The following is a 19,629-nucleotide window of genomic DNA, read 5'->3' as shown; positions in this document are numbered from 1 at the left end:
TAGACCCCATCCATCCCATGGAATCCTGGCTGTTGCCCCCATGCCTGTGACCATGCGGAGCTGGGAGCTGCCCCACTGTGTCCCACACTCCAGGACAGGGATGGTGGGGCTAGAGAGCAGGGAGAGGGGAAGGCAGCACGGGTGGGCCAGGCAATGGGGGTCCACAAATGGCAGCTTGCTGTGGTGGTCGGGAGGGCTGCAGCAGCCTGCAGAGGCCAGGCCGTGAATCATGCTGCTGCTGTCTCCTGGCTGATAACTTCCCTGCTCCTCCCACGGCTGTGGACCCCTTGGGGCTACACACACAAAAAAAAAAAAAAAAAAAAAAAAAAAGTGAATTTATAAAAAAAACTAAATTAAGGAGGAAAATACCAGGCTGGAAGGGAGCGAGCAGCCCAGGTCCAGCAGGGAGTGGCCCGTGTCCTCGTTTCATAATGCTCACGCACACAGCTGGAGCTGCATCGGCCGGGACAAATGCTCTGCCCTTCACCACCCCTGCAGGGGAGGGCTGGCTTTTCCCTCCTGAAGGGACCATGTGGATGGGGTCCTTGCTTCTGGAACCAGGTGAGGAGAGGAGGAGAATGCTGTAGGTGTTGAAAGGAAGCACAGGAGCTTCAGTGACCTTGCAGCACCTGCATGGCTCTGTCTGCCAGCACAGAAGGGACAGCGAGACACGAGGTCTCCATGGTGGCTCCCAGCAGCAGAGACATTGGGCTGGTGTTCTTGCAGGGAACAGGACCTCAGCTGGGGCTTTGGGGCACCCAGGCTTGCCCTGTGAGGCATGAAAGCAATGTTGTTCCCATGGGGCAAGTTTACTCTGACAGGGCATGCTCCAGCAGTTCATTTTCCCTCCTGAGATCCTACTTTTCCATCTCCAATATCCATCTCCAGTATCAAGGCCCTTTTCCCAGATCCCACAGACTTTTGCCTTTTGGCCATTAGCCCAAGGACTAATTGGACCCCCTAAGGTTCCCTTCCCTCCTAGGCTGGCCAAACCTAAGGTTGTGCTACTCAGGGCAGGGAAGCTCTGCACATCCATCATGCTCCAGCCCTTGGTAGGTGCCGTTGGCTTCCCACCTCCCCGGGGCTGCTTGGGGTGATGACTGACTCACCACGGAAGCTCTCACCACTCTGCACTGGCCCTTTCACCCCCTGCCTGCTAATCCCAGACCACCTGCTCTGCCACAGCAGGATCCTAGGATATGACTCCCCCATAAGAGGACCAGAGTGGGGACAAGGTGTGTTTGATGATGCCCAGAGAAGTGATGCAGGGCAGGGCCATTCCCCCCAAGGATGTATCACATCCCCCAGCAAGGCACCAGGCTCTGGGCATCCTGGATCTGCAAGGACTGCAGCTTGCTCTTGCATTCTAGACAATTATAGGAATGGCATTGTGAAAGAGCATACCAGTAATGCCAGCACACCTTGGCTGAGACTCCCAGCACAATGCCCTGTGCTCTTTGTTCTGTAGAGACCCTGTGTGAGCTGGAGACCCCGGGACACTCAGAGGAAAACATAAGATCCCTTGATGTTTGTCAGTCTGCAGGAGGCATGGCTGGGGTGCAAGTGCTGTGCTGGAGGGGTGCTTTGCGCTGCAGGCAGCACGCTCTGGGTGCAGGCAGCTCCAGGGCACAGGCATCCTGCTTGCAGCATCTCATTTTCCTCCTGGGGCCAGCTGGCTCCCAGTGCAATACCAGTCTTCAAGATCTGCTCTGTGGCTTCTCTGCTGAGTGTCTGGGAGCCACAGGCAAGGTGCCAGTGTGCCTGTGGTTACGAAAAACAGTGTCCCCATGCTTCCCTAGCTAGGAAGCAGCCACTGGGCAGCTGTTTTCACAACCACACTGCTGCACAGAGCGCGTGCAGGACACCTCCTCTCCCCACGGCCACTGCTGAGCTTCCAGAGCCAGCTGCCAGTGAGGGCTTGGCTCCCCAAGTCTGGGCATTCCAAACTTCTCTTCCATGGACCACCCTCCCTGATGCACCAATGGGATATGTCCCAGTCCCACCAAAGACCCATGTGTCCTCATACAGAGGGGCTGTTTGAGCCTGCTGAGCTCCAGCCTTGCCCATGCTGGTGCATGGCCCCCTGCTGCCCCATGAGGGACATCTCCGCCCCGCAGAGCACTGCACACAGTTCTGGGCTCCAGTGGGAAGGGTCAAGGTTCTTCACCCAAGAGAGAACAATGACCATCAGTGTAGAACAGCCCAGGTAGATGATGAAGGTGGTTTCCAGTAAAGGGGACCAGATTTCTCCAGTGTTTCCCAGTCATCTTCCTACAGAGGCAAATCACTAAGGGAATTCCAAAACTGAAAAAGAAATGGCCATTCCTTTCACAGCATCCCTTGTCATAAAAGGGCACTGAAGGCTTTAAAGAAGACAACAAGTCCTTGATGGCAAAACCAGGTAAAACTTATTCCAGTTTCATGAAGTATTTTGGCCCAAGCTCTAGAAATTCCTCCGTCCTTGAGGGTCCCTGCTGTCAAGGGAGCCACCAGCCCAGTGTGAAGTCCAGTGGTTTTCCCAAACTTTGAACTTCCTGGTCCCAGGGGCAGGAAAGCTTCTCAGATCCTTCCAGTAAACCGAAAGTAAATCTCACTTCTTGCCCCTGTGGTTGTGGAGAGTGATGGGAAAGCCTGACCTGAGTGTGACTGCTGAGAAGGCAATAGAGAGACCTGAGCTGGTCTGATCAGTTTGTACTTCTGCCAGGTCTGAAGCCAGATCTGTGGCTGTCCAGATGTGGATAACCCAGGCTGGTGCTCTCCCAGACCCTGGCCTTGTGCCCACCAAGAGACACAGAGTGGAAGAGCCAAAGGGACAGTGGATTCCCTCCAGCACAGCAGGTTTCTGGCTCCTTTCTCCTCTCACCCAAAGCCCCAGCTCATCTCTTGCTTCTGGAAAGCTCCAGCAAGGGTGGGGAAGGTCTCTGGGGGTGGCAGGGGAGTAGTGGGGGGGCTGGGACTTTCCCCAGGAGATCACAGGAGGAACTTTGGCTGGAGGGTGGGGGGAACCGATGAGGAGTTGCTACATCATGCCCCAATGAGCCGTGAGTAACTCCTCTGGTATTTCTTCCCCTCACAGAACAGTCATCAGAGCCAGATCCTGCCTGGGGGAATCACTGCACGGGAACGCCCAGCCCCATCCAAATTCCATTCCTGCTCCCATCAGAGCTCTCAATATGAAGCAGAGCTATGAGTGGACAGTTCTGTCTCAGTGGTAGCCCCTGTCCCATGCCACCCACTGGGGTGGCACGAGCATGGGCATGGGCAGGGCTAGCGGTGCTGGCTGGCCGAGCCTGGTCAGCTGCTGACCCGCAAGAGCAGCCAGATGCACCTGGGCTACTGGAAGTCAGGAGAGAGCAAAGCCTTGTTGTGTCTGCTTATCCAAGGGGAGCAGAGGGTAGCCCCTCTCCTGCTTTAGTCTGGGCAACTGGCCTTCATGCTTGAGAAGCAAGTAGCCATGGCTTGAGCCCCATGCTGAGAGCCTAGCTGGCACTGTTGTGTGAGCTGAGATGCAGAGAGGTGCTCCGAGCCTTTCCTGACGTTCAGCCCCAACATGTCGTGCTTGGCACCAGCACCCGTGCAAGCCCCCGAAGAAGAAAAAAAGTTTGGCCCTGACTGACCTGCTTGGCAAGGGAGGCAGCACCTGGCTTGGGATAGGAGCCCAGGAGTCCTGTGCTCCCCCCACCAGGCCCAGCTCCTGCCCACCACCCCCTGGCACAGCGTTCCAATGACATTGCCCTCCCTCATGAGGGGTGGGTCACCTACCCAGGGAGAAGGCTGTAGCCACCACTGTGTTGATCTCATTGGGGTACCAGATATGCTGGCAGCAGCCAGGCTCTGGGAGTGTCACCACTGGCTGGGCACACTGCAGCCTCCCTGCTCAGCCACAGCTGCACCAGCCCTGGCCATGGGGCTGCCACACGCCTGCAGAATTTGGACATGGGTGGGATGTGGAGATGGAGAGCAGAGGGAGGGTTTGAGCTGAAGGGTGTGGTGGACCCAGGGCAGCTCCAAAGGCTGGGGTAGGACAGCCTCTAGGGGGAAGCTGGGCAAGGGATGGGAAAGATCTGGGCTGAGAAGAGTTTGGGGTACACTGTGCCCCTTAGAAAAAAGATCTCAGCAGAGGCAGTGGGCACACTGGAATGAGAGCAGGTGGCGAGATGCATGAGGAAGGAGGCTGATATTGTTTGGGAAGGGGGTGATGTGGAGGTCCTCCACAGCCCAGACCCCAGTGGCTGACCCAAATGTTCTTTACTCTATTAGTCCTAAATGTGGTCCTCTGGCCAAGAAAACACCAGGGACACCCCAGACCTCTTGGAGAGTGTGTGAGGAACACCAGCCCCTGGCACAAGCCCGTGACATGCAAGAATAGGGTACCCAACACTTTTCCTTACCCATTGATCAGGGAGTGCCCAACCCTGGCCACTGTGAATAGGGTCTAGCAGCACTCCCAGCTCATTTCTTCCATGAGGCTGATGGAGGAGGCAAGAGGATGCCTGGCTGTGACAGCACAGGACATGCCAGGGAAGGATGTGAGACTGGAAGCAGCCTGGTGGGGATACCTGGGGACAGGTGGGGAAAGGGGAAAAGCTTTTTGGGCATAGATAGAGAACACCTGGGGAAGACCTTGTGCTACTCCTCTCCTTCCCCCATTGCAAAGGGAGGTTTTGGGCTCAGGAGGGAGATGATGGAGGGGCACATCTGACACAGGGGCAGGACACCGGTGCAGGAGGGTGGGGGCAGGCAGCTGGGGGTCGGGGGATGAAAGCACAGGGTCCAGGAGGAGGGAGTGACAGGAGCAGTGCAGAGGCAGCCAGCACAGCCAGGTGCAGTGGGAAGGGCTGGGGGGAAGGCAGGGAAAAGAGGCCAAGTGCAAAGAGAGCAAAGGCAGCGGAGGAAAAGAGAGCGTGGCCAGAGAGGCAGAGATGAAAGGGGGAGTGAGGCAGGGGAGAGATGAAAGGGCCACGGCGCGGGTGCTGCTGCCTCCTCCCCAGGCTCCCGGGGCTCTGTAATCCCCGAGGAGCTGGCTCCTCTCATGTGGTGGCCCGCAGCTGTGTGCGGTCGGCTCAGCCCCACCGCTCCGCACTGGGACTTTCCAGGAGGGGGAGAAACCCAACACAAAACACATGACTGAACCAGCGCCTGCCAGGCCCCTGCACGCGGGGTCCGGGGGCACCCTGGCACGCGGCACGCCCCGGGGATGCCACAGCCCGTGGGGGCCAGGGCCAGATGGCAGACGTGGTCCCCTCTGCTCTGGGGAAAGGTGGCCCAGGGCAGGGTGAATAGACCTGGCTGGTCAAGGGGCAAAGCCAAGAGGTGCGGGTGAGAGCCTGAGGTTGAGCCAGGGAGAGCACGGCTCAAACAGAACCTGCATCAGCATGGGGTGGCCTCTTAGGGACACCCTCCGAGGTCACAAAGGTGGAGGGTGAAGGGGCCATATGGGCTTGGTCCTTCTCTCCAGATTTCTCTGTTAAGTGCCATACTGCCTGCTGGGCTTGGCTCTGGGTACCAGGGATGCAGCAGGACTTGGCACATGGAGCTGGAACCCATCCTGGTGGGTCACTGGGCCGTTTGTTTGACTGCTCCAAGGCAAACTGAAAATCAGGCCACTGCGGATACTGAAGCAGCCCTTTCAAGGCACTTGTTACCTAGGTTATCTCTGTTGTCCATGCCCAGCTCAGGCCACTTTGGGGGGTTCTTTCCCATAGCAGATGACTTTGCTGCTTGGCAGCCTCCTGTTCACCACTGCTGACTGCAAGGATGCTGGGCTCAATAGGGATGCAGGCTCTCTTCTCATCTTTGGGGCAGGTGGGGCAGCAGATGTGGTGCCCATGGAGGGTGTCCCATGCCTCCCTTCCTCCTTGTATCAGTTTTGCCCACCCCAGTCTTCTCTCCTGTGCCTATATGAACCTGGTGAGCTCAGCTAGAAATCACTCTGACAGCTTGAGCAGCACCAGAAGCTGCCTTTGCCTTCTTGTCTCAGGGATTTTCCTCTCCCCATCTCCAATTTCAAGACTAAAGAGGCAGCTTGGCCAGTGAGTTCCTCTGAGCCCCTAGTGAGTGTCACTCTGTCGGACTCTCCTGTTCCAAAAGTTCTCACGGAGCAGGGTTGGCAGCTCCACAGGCTTCCCCTCTGGGAAGATCCCATCTAACTCCATTTTTTTTACAACATCTGGAAGCATCCTGACTTCCTCTGGACTACCCCATCCACACTCAGCAAGGGGACCCTCCATGGGACAGGGAGGTCTCAGCCTTGATGCGTTGTCCCTGCCCACGCCACATCTGATTCCTTCTCTGTGCCACACAGGTCACACCAGCCACACGCCCAGGAAGGAAGGGACACAGCAATCCCAGCTATCCCACAACTGCACAGCAGCCTTGGAATTGCTCCTGGGAGCACATCTCCGTGCTGGCTGGGAGTGGTGACCCCACGGCTGCAGTGGGGTCTCTCCTCAGGGAAGGAGCTGAAGAGGTGGTGAGGGCGCTGCCGTGCAGAGGAGCCCAGCACATGTGGAGAGCAGGAGGTGGCTGTCCGCAGGTCCCCATCCCCGCAGGTACGAGCCAGCCCTCCCCAGAGGAATGCTCCAGCACAGCCGCAGCTGCAGGGAGGGGACGCGCTTGCCAGGCGCCGTGGCACGAAGGCATGATAGGGCACGCTCCTCCTGCAGGACCGTGAATACCTGTCCCAGACACTCAGAGGCACACAAGGCGTGTACGGGTGGCTCAGGAGCGCACACCTCGTCAAGCCTGGGCGGTGGTGCTGCACCGGGAGAGGAGGGTCCATCCCGTTCGCCCTCCCACTGCTGCCGGTGAACGGCGAGCTGCCTCTCGGCAGAGTCCTCTTCCCCATCACACCCTGCACGTAGCGCACGGGTCCTGCGGAGGAAGGAGAGAGGAAGAATGCCCTTTCCTCCTGGCACAGGGAATGCACGGGGTCTGGCCTGAGGCGTAGAGTGGGCTGGGGGGTCTTACTGGGTCCCTCCAGCCTGAGCATCGCTGTTTGAATGAATTGCCAAGGGAGTTGCTGAGCGAGGATAAGAAATAAGGAGATGTGCAACACAGCGAAAGAATAAAGACAAGCGCCAGTAGTGGTGCCTGGTGACTGCTGTTATTTGCTGCTTGCATGGGCATGGGCTGCATGCTTGTCACATGCACGGGGACACATCCATGTGAGTCTCACCCGTACTGCTCACTCACAGCTGCTCCTCTGCTGCTGCAGGATCCTATTGCTTGGAACAGGCTGCACCCTCTGCCACACTACTGACCACACTCCCTGCACCAGACCAGGAGCATGTGTCATCCCAAAAGGCTACCAGGTTCTGTGCTTGATTGTGCTCCCGGCCCAAGCGCTGATGCACATGTCCCTGGAGGCATCCTGAGGGGCTGGTTCCAAGTAAGGAATGAGGAAAAAGCTGATGCCAAAAGCTCCAGCTGTTTGCAACAATTGCCTAAAAATGAGGATGTACCACACCATGACATTGCCAGTGCAAGTCCTCTGCCATGAGCAGCTGGGGTAAATACCTGCCAAAGGAAGGGGCTTCTGCTGAGCAAAGCTGGGCTGGTATCGATAGCTCTGTGCTGGCTAAAGGTGTGCTCCAAACTTCCTGAAAGACAAGGTTGGGAGTTCAAAATTTCTCTATTTTTGGGCTAGCAAGAAGACACCGTACTGCTGAAATGCTTTTAGCCAGGACCAAGGTGTCTGCAGTGCTTGAGGAGTTTGAGCCAGATGAGCTGATAACCTTTGAGGACACCTGTCCTCAGAAGGTGGAGGCTGTGACAGGAGAGATGCAAAATCAGGAGAAGACTTCTGCCATGTGCCTCCAGAGTTAGAACCCACAGTAAACCTGAAGTGGCTGTGAAGTGGAAGGCAGCAGCACTGCCATTGCCACCCCGCCATCCCTCTACCTGCACACACTGCCTGCCCAGCCTTACAGGGAGAAGTAATCTGTGCTGTCATGATGTGTCACACTCACTGTTCATGGATGCTGAAGTCTGTCATGGGATGGAGTGTCCTGGATTGTCTTTGATGTCGCTGCCTGATGAAACCACTCCTCCAAGGTCCCTTGTCAGCAGCCCTGGCTGCAGTGCAGATATCCCAGACCTGCAGGGGCTCCCCTTCAGGAGGTGTTGGTTGGGCTGAAAGAGGAGCCTGACAGCAATGGGAAACCTGGGATGTGCTGGATGATAAGCCATTTTTCCCTGGAAACTCTTAGCAGAGAGTAGGCTAGTAGAAGAAGCCTTGAAGAGATATCCCCAGAGGAATTTTGTGAGGTGAATGCCCCATGGCAGGTATGCCCTGCAGTGCAGCATAGTTCTAAATCAAGGCTGAACTGGGCAGGGCTGTGAAGCACTTTTGTTTCTTGACTTGGGGACCAGCCATGCACAATTCAGGGGGTGCTCAAGCTGTGAGCAGAGCTGCAGATGCAATTGGTCCATGTGCTTCCTGGAGCCTCCTGACTCCCCATTCCTGTCACAGGTTGCTGCAGTCCCAGCCCTTTAGGATTTGGGGATGCAGCTCCATCCCTGCTCTTCTGGGGAGACATCTTTTTCCACCAGGCCCCTGTGGCTCTGCAAAGCCTGGGGCTGGCCTGGCCCCACGCTCAGCAGGGACCACAGCATCCCCCGGCCAGGCTCGGTGGGAGCCTGGTGCTCCAGCTGCCAGCAGAGTGGCTCTCCCTTGCCAGCTGCCCCACACTGGGGCTGCAAATAAACAAACACCCCAGAACCAAGCCCCAGAAACTCATCCCCTCCCAACGACGTAATTACAGTGAAGCAGCTGCTGAGCAGCACTTGAAACCTGGCATGTAAACATGGCTTTCTCCTCCACCGCTCAGGCAAATTGCTCTCCTCCTTCAAGGGGAGCAGTAATTTCGGGAGAGGGGTTCACGTTTTTGTGGTGAGGGTTGTGGCCAGAGACTTTCATCTCAGCCTTTTGATGCAGAGCGGGAGTAATAGATGGCAGACGTCAACACCCCACCTTGCTGTGCTTCCTGCTCTGGGCCATTTTCTATGTCCCGGTGGGTATTTGAGTCTCCTTGCCTTTTCCAGCCCCTGGGCCAGCTGCTGACTCCCTCTCCTTTGCCAGGATGGGTAAGGGCACAGGGAATCTCAAAAAGCCAGGCCAGGGCGAGCACCAGCCATCCAGGAGATAAGAGAGCCATCTCGGGCCCAGAAGGGCTGGCAGAAAGAGGCACAAGGGCAACATCAGCACCCTGGGCCACATCATCACCCATGTCACTCTCTCACACCACCACTTCAGGGTTGTGTCTGCTCCAGAGCCAAGGGACTAAGTGTGTGCACTCAGATACCTTAGTGATGGGAACCCTTTGAGACCAGGCAGGGAGGTGAGGCTGCCCAAAACAAGGGATCACCTGAAGATCCCCAGTGATGCCATCTCTTGCAGAGTGAGCCCAGACTATCTCATGAGGGATATCCCACTCTGTGCACAAGGATGTTACATCATTTCAGTGTCCCCCAGTGCTGCCCCCTGCTCCAGTCTCTCAGCCCTACCCAGAGCTCCCTTGGGTACCACTGAAGAGAAGAGGAGGTGTGTGGGAAGCAGAAGGCAGGGAATGAGGAGGCTGCATGGATGAAAGAGGATTGGGAGAAGAGATTGAATGAAGGAGGATTGTCCCAGCTGGGAGAGATGGGTGCAGGAGACCTTTGCTCCCTGCCTTACCTCCCAGTCCCTCCAGTGCTCCCAGTAGGCAACCCTGGGCACGATGTTCCTGAGCTGTGGTGCCCGTGCCCGGGTGCTGGTCACCGTGCCCGTGCTCCTCACTGCTCCCCCAGCCTGCTGCCACCAGGAGCCTCCCGTGCCGAGCCCGCAGAGCTGGGTCCCTCTGGAAGGAGGTGGCGGTGTCCTGCCAGCCCAGGGAGGAGTGCCACTGCCTGCCATGGTGACAGCACAGTGTCCATACAGGGACAGGGAGGGACAGGGACAGCCCACACTGCCACACCCAGCGGCAGTGCCAGGCTGAGCACAGCCCAGTGCTGTGGCATGCCAGCTGGGCATGGCTGTCCCAGCACAGGCAGTGGCAATGCTTTGAGAGATACTTGGTTTTGTGGGAGTGATTCCTGCTGGCCATAGCACCCAGATATCATGGGCTGAGCTGTGCATGCTGGCAGCAAGGGGACAGAGCTGGACATGTGGGTGGTGGCTTCCAGGCTGACTCTCTGCACAGTGTCTCTGCACTGTTAGCCAAGGACAGGGACACTGCAGACTATCTCAGCACACTGCAAGAGTGCTGAGTTGTGTTGGGATTGATGCTCCAAGTTTCAGCCACAACATGCTGCCTTCTGCCCTCCTGTCTTGATGCTCCCCTACAACCAGAGCCAGGGTGTTAAATCCACTTCCCTGGACCACTTCCAGATCAGGTAAATGCACCTGCCAGAACCTCCTTCCCTGCCATTCAAGGTCAGGGCACCATCTTTCATTTGCTGGGGCATGGAAGGGATGCTGTTTCCTCCTGGGAATGCTCAGCTGATGCCCAGGATCACCCCTGGCAGGCTCAGGGCTGGTGCTGGCTCCCACACAGCCAGGTGCTGCACAGAAGATGTGTATGGTCCAACTCCCCACTGACGTAACTCCTGGGAAGCAGATGGGAGTTGCCAGTGGGGAATTGGCCTGCATTTCTTACAGCACTTGGGGAGCTGTGTGGAGAGGAGGTAATTGTTAAATGTGGGCTGAGATAGGCTGAGCAGGGAGGGCAGGAGGCCAGGGAGGTGGCAGACACCTCACCAGGGCTGGCTTGGTTTATACAAGTTGAGCTTTGTTCAGCATCCCCAGGGTTTCGTGGCTGGGAGGTACCATCCTGTGCTGCCTGGATGACAGGGAGCCAGGTGGCTCCTTTGTGGAGCCTTGCAAAACCTTCCCCACCAGCCATTCCTCAGCGGGACAAAGCACTGATGGGAAGGGGCCATGGCAGGACTGCCTCCATTCTATCCCAAATGCTGGTGCCAAATCCCTGAGCAACAGTGGCCTCAAAAACCCTTGGGAGAGCAGCAAGGGATGCAGATGGTGAAGCCTCATTATCTGAACCAGGAGATGGTGACCACTGCCTGACTGGGTCTTGGCAGCCTCTATCTGGAAGCCAGGTTGAGGGCAGCAGCAGTGGAGTGGAGGCTGTAACCTCTCCAATTTGGTCCTGAATGCCAGAGTAAGCATCATCTGAGACAGATGTTTTGATCCACATTGGCCAAAGACCCAAGGCACAGGGCTTCCAAGATTTAAGAGCATCTGCTGGGCCATCTTCATGGACCCCTGCAGGCTCCATGGACTCCTGTGGGCAGGTGAGAGATGCCCATAATGTGGTAGGAGACAGGCCTTGCTGCTGGCTCCTTTAGCCTTCAAGCATCTAGATCCATGTCCATGCCCACTAATGTTGATGTCCAGATGGCTGATGGTGCTAGGATATGGCCCCTCCTTGCCAGGGGAAGATTTTGCTCCTGCAGTGCTCTCAACTAAGAAAGGAAGATCCATCAATGCCTTGGGCAAACAGATCATGTCTCTCTTGTCAGATCTCCCTGACACTGGGATATAGCAGAAAACTGGATTATGCAGCAATGCCCAGCTACCCGCCACGGGCAGTCTCAGCTCCCATGTGTGTGCCCCAGCTGAGCCTGTGGGGTGCCCATGGTGCAGAGCTGGCTCCCAGCTCCTCCAGCCCTATCCATTGTCACGGGTGATGGAAGCAGAGCGTCCTGTCCTGCAGGTACAACCTGCCCTTGTCCTCATCCTGGCACTGGGCTAAGCCAAGCAGCCAGGCTCTGTGCTGCTCCCTGCCAGCGCCCTCCAACCTGTGTGTCACCAGCAAACCTGGCTGGTGGTGGTGCCACCTTTCTGTTTGCTGGCACCTCAATCAAATTGGCAAGTGTCTCCAGGACTCTTCTTGTCCTTGCAAGCATGTCCTTGCCCACACTGCCTGGTCTTGCTTGACATCCCTCCCTAGCTGCACATCCCCAGCATTGCCCTGGCCCATCCCCAGCACCAACCAGACACATTGTGTGTCTCTGCACTAAAACCTCACAAAAAAAGGCAAGGACCTAGCTGGCTCACATGCTCACCCTCACCAAGCTGGGCTGGGGCCCATGTCCACAGCAGCACATCTCTCTAACCTGGGGTCTGTGCCCACCAGAACACATCTGCTCCTCATCTGTGCCCACACAGGGGAGGTGTAGTGCAGGAGAGTTGCCTCTGTGTGATGCCTCTTTGTTGAGCAGAGTCCTGTGCTCCAAGCCAGCCTGAGAGAGGCTCCTTGCTTGGCTGCAGGGGTGTATATCAGCCCCTCTGAGTCTGCCTGCCCCAAGGCTCTGCTGGCCCACAGGAAGTGGAGGAAAAGCATGAGAGTCTGGCTTACCCTGTGCTACAGTCTCATGGGTTATATGTAGAGGCTGCACAGCATCTCATGGCATCCAGACACCTCTTCATGCAGCTGTCATGGACCCCAACCATCCCCAGTTCTGCAAGCATGGCCCCTTGCCCCCTTCACTGCCTGATACTCATCTCTGCCTGGCTGCCAGATTTGGTTATTGAACAGGAGGGTCTTTTCTGCAGGCCTCTTGCCTGCTGCTCCTTCCCAACACAGCCAGCCTCTGGTCTTCTGGCTGCCAGCAGGGGTGAGCAAGTCTCCCCCAGCCCCACAATCTTGTGCTCCCTCCTACTGAGCACTCTCAATTCGGGACAACCTCCCCATCAACACCACTGCAAAGGCCTCTGTCAAAGTCATGGGGAGGGGGCAGAAAACACATCTGAATCCGTCTCCCACTTTCCACAGCCACGTTCCACCTGGCAGAGCAGGAGCATGGATCCTGGGAGAGGCAGCTCCCGAGCTGCTCGCTGCCCCGGCTGCAGCTCGGCGGCCAGGCTGGCTCCCCAGCACCTGCCTGCCCCCAGCCTGCCAGCCCCAGGGCAACGTGCAAGGAGTGACAGGTGAGTTGGCAGCAGCTCAGCTCTGGCACCCCTCGGCGCTCCTTGCAAACCAAGCCCTTTGCACGCCGTGTTTGTGCCATGACGAACCGGCCGACATCAAGGAGAAGTAATTTGCTGGGATTCTTCTGGCCAGGTGTGTCCCGACGCCCACACGCCGCTCTCACCGTGCGGACAGGACACACGTGCTCTGATGTTTCCCGACACCTGGGCACGGCTGCTGCCTTGTGGTTGCTGGAAACACTGGCTGAGGGGTTGGGTCTGTTTCTCCCTGAGACCTTGGATTCAATGGATGGGTATCGGCTCAGGGTTTACCCTTCCCAGTGCACGGGTCATGAGACAAACAAACATGCAGGGTTTGTGGGAAGATTGCCAAGGCAGCTTTTTTCCCGACAGGACAAAACCAGCTGCAAAGGCTGCAGGATTGCTCTGCCCTTCCCTCTGTCCCATCGCTCTGAAGCATCCTTTGGCTTTAGGCAAGTAAGATCCCATACCCAAGCTGTTGCTCTGAATCACCAGGTCTGCCTCCTGCTGCTGCTCTGATAACCGATGACCTTCCTTGGCAGAGGCAGGAACAAGCTCTCTGCTCTACTTTCCAGGATTCCCTGGTCTCTGAAAATTCTTCTGAATTTATAATTCTTGGCTCTGAAATCACGCTGTTCTGTTCCATCTCTTGAACTTCCATGCCCCATCTCATGGCAGGGCTTTGTGTAAGCTTAGCGCAGGGCTCAGGGAGCAGGATCTCAAGCAGGGCTAGTGGGGCAACTTAGTCTTTCCTTGGCAGGGAAATCATTATTGGACTCAGTGTTGATTGTGTCTGTTCTGAAGCTGGGCTGGTGGGACAGACCTTGGGGTCTGGGGCAGGCCCAGCTCCCACTGTCTTAGCAGAACTCGGCTGGATTGTGAACGTGAGCACAGAGCATGTCCCATCCCCAGCATGGAGTGGCTCTGTGCCTTGCCCCAGCTGAGGACTCTTCCATCCAAACAGGGTTTCAGGACCTTGGGCCAGTGCAGGCACCTCTCCTGGGAGGGTTTTCCAAGGAAGAGGCACCGAGCCAAGCTCCTCAAACCATGCCTCTCCTGGCAAGGCAGGCAAGAACCTCTGTCAGGATGGGCTGGGAATCTCATTCAGCCAGCGCTGCTGCAGGCTTCCCCCAACCCAGGAAAGCCACAACTGGATGGCCAGCAAAGGCATACATACTCCAGCATCTGGTGAGCCTCTGGCATGCTCAGCCATAGCCTGGGCTCAGTGACAGCGGGGCTCAACACAAAGTGCTGATTTGGCTGAATCCAGGCCAGGATAGCTCCTACACTTCCAGCAAACCAAGAGGCTGAGAGGGACACAGACTTGGGGATCTGATGGCAAAGGCAGCATCCCACAAGACCCCTGCTCCCTCCACCACCCTTCATGGGGCCACCCTGGCCTGAAGAGGAGCGCTGGGGTTGGGGTCTGGGAACACCCTCTCTGTGGCTTCCCTCCTAATAACGAGGGGATGACGCTATGTGTGCAAACTGTTCCTGAGGGAGGAATGTCCTTTCTTCCCTTGCCATGTCGCAGCCAGCTAAGTACAGGCCTTCAGCTCAGCAGCCTCCTCATGGCTTGCTGCTGTAAAGTGTACCTTCCACATCTGGCCTGAATGTTCCACAGCTGCCAGGCTTGCCCTCTCTCTCTTCCAGCCCAACTGGATCAGGCATCACCAAGACAGTGAGACCAGAAATACTGGGAGAGGCTGGGATGCACTGGGAGGGGATGGTGCTTTGTCTCCCTCAGGGATGGGCTGGCACAGGGGACTGTCCCACAGGTGGAGGAGGAATCTTGAGGCTTAGACCACCACAGTGGTCCTGCTTATATGGTTATAGTGTTCCTCCTGATATAATTGTAAGGACTTCTGCTCATACAGCTACGGGGGGGACCCCTTTATACTCTGACAGGGATCACTACCCACATTCATGCAGACACTTCTTCACCTCCCCCTGCACAACAATAGAGGAGGGGTTCCAGTTTTACAGTCTGGAGTGTCATGTGGACACTTCCCCTGCCCTTCCCACCCTCAGCACTGCCTTTATGGCCACATCTTTGCTGCCCAGGGCTTTGATTTGCTGCTGTGACAAATGCCATGAAAACGGCCCGGGCTGGGGTCATGCAAGCACAGACTCTCTCTGGCTGTCCCGTGGAAGTGTTGCAGTCCCTCCAGGGGTGTCAGGCTGCTCCTTCAGCCGGTCAGCAGCACCAGGAGCCACCAGAGCTGCTCCGTGCTGCCGTGTCCCTCCGTGTGCCGGGCCCCTGGGGGTGTCCCCTGCCCCTGGGGCTGTGCGGGCAGGTGTGCGGGCAGGTGCGTGTGCATCCACTGCCCTCTGCTGAGGAGTGCGGGCAGCTCAGGGGGCTGAGCCGTGCGGGGCTGATGGGGTCGGACAGCCACGGGCACCGGCAGCTTCATCACGGGTGGATTTTGCTTTTTCTACCCCTCTCATCTCTTGTTCCCATGCCACTCCCAGCCTTCCTTGCCGTACCTTTCCTAGTTTTCCACTGACCTTGGTCCCTCTCTACCCCTTTCCCATTATTTGCTGGAAGTGTAACGCAGTTATCCATCCATCTTTTCCTTCCCCCAGCCCCAGTCAAGCAGATCCATCTGAATTAATAGCCAGGAGCTCGGAGGCTCAAAGGAGCTTCTGGCAGCAGCTGGAACTGTGGGATGGTGGTGTACCTGCCCAAGCCAGCCCTAGTGAGTGGTGATGCAGCTGCCAGCAGCTCCCATGCTCCCCTCTGCCCTGCCCCAGACTTGAGAGGCATTTCTTCATGGCTAGCCTTCATGCCCAGCTCATAGAGCAGTTGATTGCAACAAGCCAGTGGGGTCTGGCCAGGCATGAGCCCCTGCATGATGCTAAGAAGGCAGAAGTGTGTCAACAGGGCCAGATTCAGACTCTCTGCAGCACCTCTACTTGTCTGAGGAGCTACAATCACATGCTTTGATGCCTAGAGGGTCTCTGGTGGGTCTAGCTGCCAGATATATTGAGGAAGAGCTGCTCCCCCTCCACATCCCTTCTATTCCCTCACTGCCTCTCTGTAAACAGGCCACTTAATTCCAAGCCTCCAGAGGAAAGGAGTGGGAATCTCTGGTTATGTCTGCACTGGTAAAACAAACAGTCCCAGGGCATTGCCAGGCACCGCACTGGGATTGTCCCTATGGGAATTTTTAGCACTGTCCTTTTATGACTTTATCTCGGGCCAGCTTGCAGCGATCCAGACAATTTTTGCTCATGGTTTAGGAGTTAGCCTGGGTCAGGAACAATCCCAGCAGGATCTGGCACACAGGCTGTCCATTTGCAGGATGCATTTCACAGCCTGAAGGACGGCTAATCTGTGACAGAGGTCCCCAGGGGCAGCGAGAATTCCCAAGTTTATTCAGCTTATCATAGGGCTGTAGAGAATCCTTCCCAGAGAGACTGGGAATGGATATTTTGGAAATGCAGCCTCACTGCCCATGTCTGCTCCAGGCATTTGGAGAGGCCTCTGGGTAGAGGATCTCCTAGGCCAGGGCCGGAAAATGATTCTTTTCTGTAGATATTGTGCAGTCAGGGTTAGGATGAGGATTAGAGAGTTTCAATGGCTGGACTGTGGGACTGCAGGCATGGGAAGAGCTTGGGACAAAATCTGTTGGTGGGATGAGGCAGAAATTCATCCATCCCTGACATAGGAGAGCATCATCCCATTTCCCCCTAAACCTGTCTCCCACATACATCAATAGCAACAAGATTTATTCACACGTTCAGTGAAACACTGGAGTGACTCTGAAGGAGTCATCCGGGTCTTTTCAGGCATCATTTGCCCTCTTCCACCGTGGCCTCACAATACCAGCTGCATTTGCACACCTGCTGGGCCTGAGTGGGGGTGAGGATGCACACACACGTGTGTGTGTGTGTGTGTGCACGTGTATGTGTGTGTGTGTGTGTGTGTGTGTGTGCACTCACGTGTGTGTGCGCGTGTGTATGTGTGTGTGTGTATGTGTGTGTGCACTCACATGTGTGTGTGCACTCACGTGTGTGTGTGCGTGTATGTGTGTGTGTGCACTCATGTGTGTGTGTGTGTATGTGTGTGTGTGCACTCACATGTGTGTGTATGTGTGTGTGTGTGTGTGTGTGCACTCACATGTGTGTGTGTGTGTGTGTTTATGCAGGGCAGGCACCCCAGCGTGCCGTGTGCCCGTGTTGGCACTGCAGTTGCCATCTGCATTTCAGGGCACGTGTAGGATCTGGCAGCCGCTGCGGGTGCTCGGCGTGGGCAGGGGGTGTTTTTCTCCACACCTGCCTTCACCTACGGCTGCGGTTTGGATGCAGAGAGCGGCGGCGTTTGATGTCTGCATGCGTGTGCTCTGCGGGCGTTTCACACAGCCTGTGTGCAGCCTGCCTCGGGGCTGCTTGCACATGCATGTGCGTGTGCACGTGTGTGAAGTGTGAGATCAGGGCCTCAGCTGGCTGCTGCTCTTGCTGGAATCCCTGCCTCCCAGGCTGAGTTAGAGATGAATACACTTGAAAGCATTTTTTTCCCCTTAGCCATCAGATTTCACCGGGAGAAGAAAAGGAACCGGGCACTTTATCTGCATTAGCAGCTGGGAGGCTCTTGGGGCAGCTTTAGTCTGGGTGATGCTCCCTCTGCCCCGGCTCTTATCCCCTGTCCTCACTCATTAGCCCTTTCCAGAGGGCAAAGGGGCTGCCTGCAGCTCTGCTGTGTCACTGCTCCTGCTGACCACCCTGTCCCCCTGGCCTCCTCCAGCTGTCCCTAGGTAGCAGGGCTGGGAGCAAAGGGGAGACATCCTTTTCCTTCCTGTCCTGGAAGACCCCAGAATAATTTCAGACTCCAAGAGGCTCCTGCAGTTGCAAGCTGCTGCCACCTCTGGGTTTGGAATTGGCTTAGGCAGCGCTGGCTCAGGGTCTGGAGCAGTTGGGGATGGGTATGGAGGGGCTCCATGGCCAAGCCCTGTGGAATGGCTGCAGCTGGGCAGGGTAAGGGCAGCCCTTTCCTTCTGGAGCTGCTCATCACTGGGAAGCAGTCATGCCCGTATCCATTAATACCCAGTAACCATGACAACTGCTGTGGAGCTGTCATCCTGTCCCCAGGCCAGCCACCACAGGGTTCCTCTCAGAGGGGTCTCAGGACAGCAGCTTTGCTTGAATCACTGCTGTGTGTGAGGTGGCCTGTGGGCTGCACACTGCCCCACTTGGAGGGGATACAGCACCATTCCCTGCCTCCCAGGGCATCCCTGGGCAGGGCCTGCTGATGGGAACAGGGCAGGATGCTGGGGCTACCACGGCTGCGGGGAGGGATCTGGGAGAGGACAGGAGCAGAGAGATTGGCTGCCCCCCTCTTGCAAGCCCAGATGCTAGGCTTTCAGTGAGACAGAGAGGCAGGGGTGTTGGGGGCAGACTGCCTTAGGTAACATTCCTTCCCACTTAAAAGAAGCTATAAATCACTCATTCTTTATTAAAAGCTCTGCCTGACCGGGAGAGAAATGTCAGGAGCATAAATCAACTCTACTGCTCTCTTGCAAGGGTCCTGGCTTGCCAATGACTGCTCCCTCCACAGTCCCCAGGTAGAGCACAACACAGCCACACTACTTCTGCCCACCCCCATGGACAAGGGATGAGGTGCAGATCAGGGACCAATAATGTCACCTGCTGGAAACCTAGGCTTTCTGGGCCAATCCTTACCTGGGGAACTGTAAGGAATAAAAGAAGGGTCTATCTAGGGAGTACAGGCCCAAGCCCTTTGCTTACCCCTGCTTCTCAGGGTCACAGGGAGAACTGGGCAATGCCCTGGCCTTGTGGGTGCAGGAGTGCCACAGAGGTGTGCATGCAGCTGTGGGCAGAGAGCAGCCCCTCCTGGGGCCACCAGGAAGGAGATCCCCTTCTCCTTCCACCTGCCTGGCAGTGAGCAGGGCTGGCCTTCCTCAAACATCCAGCCTTTGCTTAGGATCTGACAGGTGCCAGCTGAAGCCTCTGGCAGCCTGCAGTTTTGCCCCAAAATATGGGGACTGTCCCCATTTTTCTGTTCCTGGAGCAGAGCTGGGGGATGGGGAGCTCAGCAGGTAGGAAAACATCCCATCCAAAGGCCAAGGGCAAGCTGTATGGGGCAAGGTGCCCTCTTGCCTGCATAAGGGCAGGCAGGGGGATAGAGGCAGGCAAGAACCCGAGCAGTAGGAGGACTCACACACTGTTAAAGCATCTGCGGGCACTGAGGGAGCTGCTCTTGCTTCTCCATCTCCTGTTTTTCCAGTTAGATGCGTGGCTTAATATAGCAGCACTTATGTTGTAAAACATCACTCATAAAGCAGAGAGGATGTGCTGTGTGGGAGCGTGTGTGAGCCAATCCCCAGCTGCTTTTTGATGTCGGCCTGGAAATTGCAGCGTCTTGGCGACGGCGGCTCGCTGGGCTTGGTGTGCAGCAGGGCCAAACCTGCCCCAGCTGCAAAGCTGCACAGGGCTCTGCAGCAGCCTGCAGGGCTTCATCCACCCCAGCTCCTCTGTCCAGAGCACAAGGGCTGGCAGCTGCTGGGGGTGCTGGGGAGGTGCACACCCTGCAGATCTCAGCCGTGCCTGGTGCCATGGGAGCCTTCCCTTGGCAGGTGTGGGTAAATCTGGGGCCCAGAAGATGGGCAGCAACCAGCAGCAAGTACCCATGGGCACTGCCAGCACTGACTGTGGATGCT

This window comes from Ammospiza caudacuta, chromosome 8, assembly GCF_027887145.1.
Source record: "Ammospiza caudacuta isolate bAmmCau1 chromosome 8, bAmmCau1.pri, whole genome shotgun sequence".
NCBI classification, from domain to species: domain Eukaryota; kingdom Metazoa; phylum Chordata; class Aves; order Passeriformes; family Passerellidae; genus Ammospiza; species Ammospiza caudacuta.
Note: the sequence above shows the minus strand (reverse complement) of the source record.